Here is an 8329-nt window from a genome sequence, read left to right as displayed (position 1 = left end):
AGAAAATAAAACTATAAAAGAACCTGATAAAGTCGATGCTAGAATTTAATTCTATAGCCTTAAGACAGATACGCCCCGCTACGGTGCTAACGGACTCTTCGGCGTCTATCTCCCAGGATACAACGACTTTTCTTCCTTTGGTAGTAGCACTTCAAACCAATGGAATAGGCGAACCGGCTCGGTGTAGTACTCTCTGATGAACTCAGACTCGGAGACCAGGATTGAACCCTAACTCGGAGACCAAGATTGAACCTAAACTTGGAAACCAAGGTTCGAACCCAATCCAAACCAGTGGCTGAACCGAACAAAGAAGAATTAGAAGAAGAAATTCAGAAGAAGAGAAGAGATTTCTGAAATTGGTGTGAATTGAAATGAACCCAATGATGGGTATTTATAGGCTTGTTGGTGGTTTTTAATTTGTAAAGGGTGCAACTCTTGGTTCAAAATTTAAAACTGAATCCTTTTAATTCTGATCCAGCCCAGCATAATCCAACTCGGTCATTAATTCAGCCCAGTAAACAGGCCCATTTTGATAAGTCCAGCAACAAAATAAAATTACAACCACACAGGCCCATCCCAACTTTGGGTAAAAAGTTAAACCCATTTCACAATCAAGCCCCGCCCCGCCCTAGCCCGGACCGGACCGGGTCGGGTCGGGCGGGTGGTAGTTGGTTCGGATCCAGGCTAGCCTAGGTCCTCCCCCTCTTAAAAACTTGGGTGCCCTTGGGCCCAAACCCAAATCCCATACTAGACATATATATACTCAAGGTTGCTTTGCTACTTTTTCGATGTGGGACAAGCATTTCTCACTTTATTCACACCTATTTAGGCTTTATAAATCACTTACTTTGGAGCCAATTTCTCATTCACCCGGAAACGGATTTGAGAAAATAAGTATACCACGTTCATCTCCTCGCAGAGAGGAACGCGCTCATCAATAGATTCGCAAAAAATTCTTAGCGGAATCTTTTTAAAAATCCTTCCAAAGTTTGCGTTTTCTAATGCCGTTTCCAACATTATGGAGATTATGTCATCTATAAAGTCCGTCACCGGTCCACAATTTCAGGAGATGATGATAGCTATCGATTGCTTTGCTTCGGAAACAAGGCGGCCTTTCACATGCATCATAGCAGTTGGGGTTCTGAGTTTTGCCGGTGATTTTGCTATTCAGAGGGGAATTCCCCTCATCTATTTTCGTACTGTCAGTGCTTGCTCTTTTTGGGTTTGTTTTTGAATGTCTGAGCTCATTGAAGCTGAAGAAATTCCCTCGAAAGGTATGTCAGCCTTTTTTTTTTTTTTTTTACTATTTATTTATTTATATATATATATATATATAGTCTTATATGATAATTGATAAAAGCCAAACTTGCAGCAGAGACCAACTCTTCCTCAACCTCTTCAGGTAGTTTTTGGGAGGAAGATCGAAGCTGTGTGACGTGGCTCGATTCTCAGCCGTCCAAATCTGTGATCTATGTCAGTTTTGGAAGTATCATGTAGTGACAAGAGACCAACTCTTGGAGTTTTGGTATGGTCTCGTGAATAGTGGGCAACGATTCTTGTGGGTCATGCGGCCGAATTCCATCATTGAAAAAAATGGGGAGAATGAGATTCCGGTGGAGCTGGTGGAGGGCACGAAGGAAAGGGATTACATGGTGGGTTGGGCCCCACATGAGGAGGTTCTGGCCCATCCAGCTGTTAGTGGGTTTTTGACTCACAGTGGGTGGAACTCAACTTTGGAGAGCATTGTCTCGGGCGTGCCAATGATTTGTTGGCCTTATTTTGCGGACCAGATGATTAATAGTAGGTTCGTTAGTGAAGTTTGGAAAATTGGTTTGGAGATGAAAGATTCATGTGATCGAGTCATAGTTTTTTTTTTGGAAAATGATCGAGTCATGGTTGAGAAGATGGTTAGGGATCTAATGGATGTTAGAAAAGATGAGTTTCAAGAACAAGCGAGTCAGATGGCCAATTTAGCCAATCGAGCTGTGAATGAAGTTGGGTCTTCGTTCTGTAATTTGGATGCTCTGATTAAGTACATCAATAAATTCTATGATTGAGTGATCAATGCGAGGGCTGGACCTAAAGATTGCTGGAATGTTCTTTAAGAAAGGGGTATTTGTGATTTTTCTCTATGATGCATAAATAAGTTTTATACATCTCCACCATTCAATATCACAAATGAGTAATGCTATTCAGTGAGCTCCATCTAGATAAGATTTATAAAATATTCATATTAAATCATTGTATTTATTTATTTATTTTTTCACATCTATATAAAGGTAAAGTGCAACAAACTCCCTCAAGTATATATATACCAATTAACCCCTTCAATTACAAATAATGTTCATATCCTATGAAATTGGTTCTCACGAAGGAGTCTGCATGCACAATGGTGAGATCAGGCAACATAGAAACAATATGACAGTGAAGCGAAACCAATAAACAAACGATGAATCCTCGACCAACAACCAAAAAATCAAACCGACTAGCAGAACGATGAACCCCCAAATTGAAATGAATATAACGTGATTTAACTATAGGAGCTTACATCCGCAACACACAAAATTCAGAAGATTACATGACTTTTTATTATGAACTTTTTAAATCATGTTTAGAAATACCCACCTCTATTTATAGGTGAGTTAGAAAGGAGTCTAAAACAAAGAATAACAAAGACTTGCTTTACAATTATTGTTGCTTTACAAGAATATGATTATAAAATTCACTTCAGATATAGCTCAGCGGTTTACTCGCGGGACTTTGAACCTTAGTAAGCCCAATGTATAGGTTCGAGTCCCCTGTCCGGTAGGGAGATATCTTTTTGAATCCTTGGCGATTAGACGGATTGTTGAGGGGTCCTAAGAATTCGTGTCATCCCGAACATTCCTAATTAATTAAAAAAAAGAATATGATTATAAAGGAAGGGTTTCAAAAAAAAGTCAAAAGACAAAAGTTCTATTATAAAAAATTTATTACTCAAGTATAGTGGCTTTAACGACGACGGGATGGTTGCACAAGGTGAAGTTGTTCTTGCATGACACTGTTGGGCGGCGTGTAGCTACAGTGGTGTCGGCGACTTTGGCAGTGTCGGGTTTGACGCACGAGCAGTTATTCTAAGCGTGTCTGATGGGAGATGACATCACGTCGGCGATGTAGTTGGCGTTTCCTTGTCCATAGCTCAATGCAGAGGCGGGGTCATATATATTTGCATATAAATATACATACACACGGACATCTTTAATGGTGTATAAATCACGAGTGGCACATGCTATTGATTACAGAATATCAAAACATGTGGAATTTCATCGTGGCTGCCGTCGTTAGGGCTTGTTTGGTAGGTTTTGGATCAAATGGTCAACCAAGGCATTATGATCTTTTCAATTCCATAAGGGCTGTATAGCCTGTATGGTCTTTACATGAATATTTCCTCTCACTCACTTGCACGGGCAAGTTGCAATCAAACACCTAAGTTAAAAGGTTTTTATTTATTTTTTGCCACTTTAAAATTTAAGGGATGTTTTTACTAATTTTAATAAGTTTATTGCACTTTCTATAGTACAAAATGTTAAATGAATTATTATTTAATTAAAGCAATATATATATAACAATTTACAGGGCCATTATGGCTGGGTAGCCCAAATTGAGAATTCAAACGATCCAAGGCCAACAGTATTAGCCCAACCAAAAAAAACCCAACAGTTGGCTAACGCAACTCTTAACCCTGAAAAGCATATAGCCGCTGTTAACTACCGCAAAACCTACCAAGATTTGAACGCTGGACCTTTAAGAGGAAAGAATGAAACATTATCATTTCTGCTCCAATAGTTGTGAAATCTTTTACTTAGTAAAATATATAAATACTAATAATATATACCTAATATAAAATTATAAGGAAGGCCATTATTTCTTTTGATTAAGATCCAAAAAATTATATATACCTAATATAAAATTATATCTAATATAAAATTATATTTATCTCTTTTGATAAGATCCAAAAAATAAAAAAGGTTATTTCTATTGAATAAATTATTTCTTTTTAGGGGTCATATAAAAATATCAATTTTTTTTTTTTTTTTTTTTTTTTTTTTTTTTTTTTTCAAAATATGAATTATTGACTCATTAATCACTATTAGAGGAATTCCTTTATTGAAAGTGATATTATTGATGATTTTAATATCTGACTTGCATTATTGACTCATTATTAGAGGAATTCTTCTACAAAAATTGCAATGTTTTATAATTTTTCAAAACTTTGCATTTTTTTTTTTTTTTCTCTTTTTGTTTTTTTGTTTATGAGTGTCAGATAGATCTTTAGTTTTAATCACTAATGCCTATCAAAGTAATAGATGTATATTAATGATCAAAGACACAATCTTTAACATATAAAGTATAAACGAAAGGGATACACAATCTAATTATATGTAAAGAGTCCTTACAAATATGCAATGTGATGTATACATAAAACAAATATATAAATCAATGCCTATCAAAGTAATAGATGTATATTAATGATAAAAACACAATCTTTTATATATAAACGAAAGGGATACACAATCTAATTATATACAAAGAGTCCTTACAGATATGCAATATGATGTATACATAAAACAATATATATATATATATATATATATATATATATATATATATATATATCAATGCTTATCAAAGTAATAGATGTATATTAATGATCAACGACACAATCTTTCACATATAAACAAAAGGGATACACAATCTAATTATATATAAAGAGTCCTTACATATATGCAATGTGATGTATACATAAAACAAATATATATATAATTTGATATACATAGTGATTGAAACTTTAATAAATAACAAAAATACTAGATTAAGATGAAATCTAGAAAGGAGATTACAACTTTCTAAATAGTTAATTACCTTCTATTTTTAAATAGGTCCCATTATATTTGACACATGTAGTCATGCATAGCCACGTAAACTATGTGAAGTATTAAATTTTTATTTATCACGACAAATAGTATGACTCATATAGTCATATATATATAATATCTCCTAATAAGCATTGCATGTCATAATGAAAACATATATCAACAAAAAATAATCAAAACTGAAACATTGGTTATATATATAATTATATATATACACAATAAAAATAAAAACTTATTATTGTATTATTAAGGAAATTAAGAAAAACTATAAAATAAAAATCAGGAAAGAAAGAATTAGTCGAACACTTCAAAAAAAAAAAAGAAAAAAAGAAAAGAAAAAGTTGAGCACTATTTTTACTTAAAAGTAAAAAAGAAAAAAGAAAGAAAAGAAAAGAAAAGAAAAAGTCGAACACGGTTTTTACTTTTTGGTATATAGAAACCCTGGGTTTCCTATCCTTACTTGATACTTCCTACTTTCCTAGTTCCTTTGCTCCAAAAGTCGGCCTCCCCTACTTTCCAAAAAAAAAAAAAAAACTTCCCTTCTTCTTAGTTTCCATTGCCCGTTGTTCCAGATCGGATTCACCGTTCGCAAGCTTTAGCCGCTGGCAGTTGTTTCTCAAGTCTCAACTCTCAAGCTTGTCCTCCTCTCTCTCTGCAACTACTAACTTGTATGTATGGGTTTTGTTTTAATTTTTTTTTTCTTTCTAAATCAACTAATTAATCAAGCCTATAAGACTGTAACTCTTGTTTTGCAATTTTTTTAATTTTTATTTTATTTTATTTCAGATTGTTCAAAAAGTCAAAACCCGTATCTTTCAGTTTCCAGATCCAAATCTCCAACCCTTATTCGCCACACTGTCCTCTGTCCTGCTGTCCTTCGTCATCGTCTGCTATCATATCAGTAGGTACTACAGATTTTTTTATTTATTTTTTGTTTTAATGAGTTGAATCCATTGCAATTTCTTGTTATTGATGTTTTGTCTTGCATATTGAAGTAGAAATTTATATATACGCACAATTTGCTATTATTGATTTACTGAGCATTTTTTTTTTTTTTTGTTCAATAATTTACTAAGCACAGATTCAAGGCCTTGTGGATTGTGGTACTGCAACTTCATCATCATCATCAGCTTCTGGAGTCGTGTCATACAACTACTCCAACTCCAAACACTAATAAAATTGAGAGCCCGATTTAAAAGCCCAAAAAAACCCGAAAATGTAACCCGAATAAAGAAACCGACTTTAGCCCGTGTTTTAAAAATTAAGTATGGGCTGGGCTTGGGCTCAGTAGGCGAAATTATACCTGGGCTTAGGCTGAAGGTTTGTAGGTTGGGCTGAGCCCGAGTTAAGTGCCCAACCCGCCCGAGTTGCAGCCTTACCTGTGAGTGCAAGGGCAATCCGTGATTGATAACCCAACAACGGTGTCTGGAGGCTGTGATGGTGGACAAGAACGGCCATGGGCGAGGCTCCACTCTCTTGCCAAAGTAGATAGGCTATCCTGTTGGCTGTAGTTTCAACTAACTAAATAATTTCTATGTGAAGAGAGGAGAAGAATGAAGAAATAAATATTTTTCTGTATTGCATTGAATTCTTTGTTGTGTTGATATCCTTAACAACAAATCCCTTACACTATATATACTATTCTCTCATAGACCTTTGATCTTTCCAAGACAATTCTCAACCACACACATGATACATGCACTCACTTGATACATGTACTTGCTTGATACATGTACCCTCTTGATACATGTACAATAACAGTACATGAGTAAATCCAAAATGCATAATGAACATGCATGGCATTAATTTATTTTTAACACCCCCCTCCTTAATGCCATGTTGTGACACCCAACAATTCTCTGAAGTATTCAAACTTATCTCTTGGAAGTGCTTTGGTGAAGATGTCCGCATTTTGGTCTTCGGTCTTGCAATACTTGAGTTGAATCTCATCCTCTTCCTCTTCTTCTTAAATTTCTTCCTTGCCATTTCTTTAATTGCTTCTTTAAAGTTCTTCGGTTCAACAACACAAAAATTGCAACTTGCATACACATCACTAAGACTTTTCATTCTTCTTGGAGTTGAACTTGGAAATGAGGAATTTGAGTTTGATGGAGAAGTTGGGATTGATTGTAAGCTAGATACGAGAGACATTTCTTATGGAACTTCAAGAAAATCTTCATTTTCACTTTCTTGATTTCTTGATTCTTAATTGAAAATGGGAATTTGATCTTAAACTTTCTTCTCTTTCCAATCCCAAGCAGCCTTCTCATTAAAGAGAACATATCTACAAATAATCAATTTATTCTTCTTCAAATTAAAGAGTCTATAGCCCTTTGATTTTGAGCTATAACCCACAAAGATGCATTTTTCACTAACTTCATCAAGTTTGTGCCTCACTTCTCTTGGAACATAAGCAAAACAAATACACCCAAAAACTTTCAAGTGGTTCAATTATGGTTTCCTTCCACTCCATGCTTCAAATGGAATTTTATTCTCCACCGCTTTTGTTGGACTCCTATTCATCAAGTAAACAGCTGTATACACGGCTTCACCCCAAAATGATTTAGGTAGCCCCTTCTCATGAAGCATTAATTTTCCCATCTCAATAATTGTTCTATTTTTTCTTTCTGCCACTCCATTTTGTTGTGGAGTGTACCCAACTGTTAATTGCCTCTCTAAGCCAATATCTTCAAACTTTTCAAACTCATTTGAGTTGTACTCTCCACCTTTATCACTTCTTAACACTTTGATAAGATGGCTAATTTGCCTTTCAACTAGCTTTTGAAATTTTTTGAAAATAGAGAACACATCTGATTTTTGTCTCATGAAATAAATCCATGTCATTCTTGAAAAATCATCAACGAAAATAATAAAATACTTGTTACCCGCTTGAGTTGGTGTTGTCATCGGTCCACACACATCGGTATGAACAAGTTCCAATGGTGCTTTAGGCTCCCATGCCTTCTCTTTCGGAAATGACTCTCGGTGATGCTTGCCAAGAGCACAACCTTCACAAACTTCTTTAACTTCTTGTTTTGTTGGCAGCCCATACACCATGCTATTTTGTTGTAAATTCTTTAAGCTTTGGAAATTCAAACGGCCAAGTCTTCTATGCCAAAGCCATGACTCATCAACAACATCCATCTTCAAGGCCATATTTTTTTAACATGAAAAAGTGAGAGGAAAACTTCTATTTTTGTCCATCTTGATTTTTGCCACAATATGATTTTGTCCTCCCGTGTCATAAATTTTGCAAGACTCTTCATCAAAATGAATGGAGTACCCATGCTCTACAAGCTGTCCAACACTTAACAAATTTTGCTCCAAATCCGGAACAAGTAACACATCCCAAATATGATTTCTTCCTTTTTTTTTTTTGTCTCTACGGCAATAGTACCTTTTCCCTTTGCTTAGAC

General features: G+C 35.0%; 1 pseudogene; it reads left to right on the top strand.

The window, feature by feature from the left end:
• The first annotated feature begins 1018 nt into the window (after window positions 1-1018).
• LOC132314368 (7-deoxyloganetic acid glucosyltransferase-like) lies at window positions 1019-2057 on the top strand (annotated as a pseudogene).
• The last annotated feature ends 6272 nt before the right edge of the window (window positions 2058-8329 follow it).

Source organism: Cornus florida, unplaced genomic scaffold, assembly GCF_030987335.1.
Source record: "Cornus florida cultivar Cherokee Brave unplaced genomic scaffold, ASM3098733v1 CherokeeBrave_3.0.0_Hap2_Chr06, whole genome shotgun sequence".
Taxonomy (NCBI): Eukaryota; Viridiplantae; Streptophyta; class Magnoliopsida; order Cornales; family Cornaceae; genus Cornus; species Cornus florida.
This window is presented reverse-complemented; position numbering and strand designations above follow the sequence as displayed.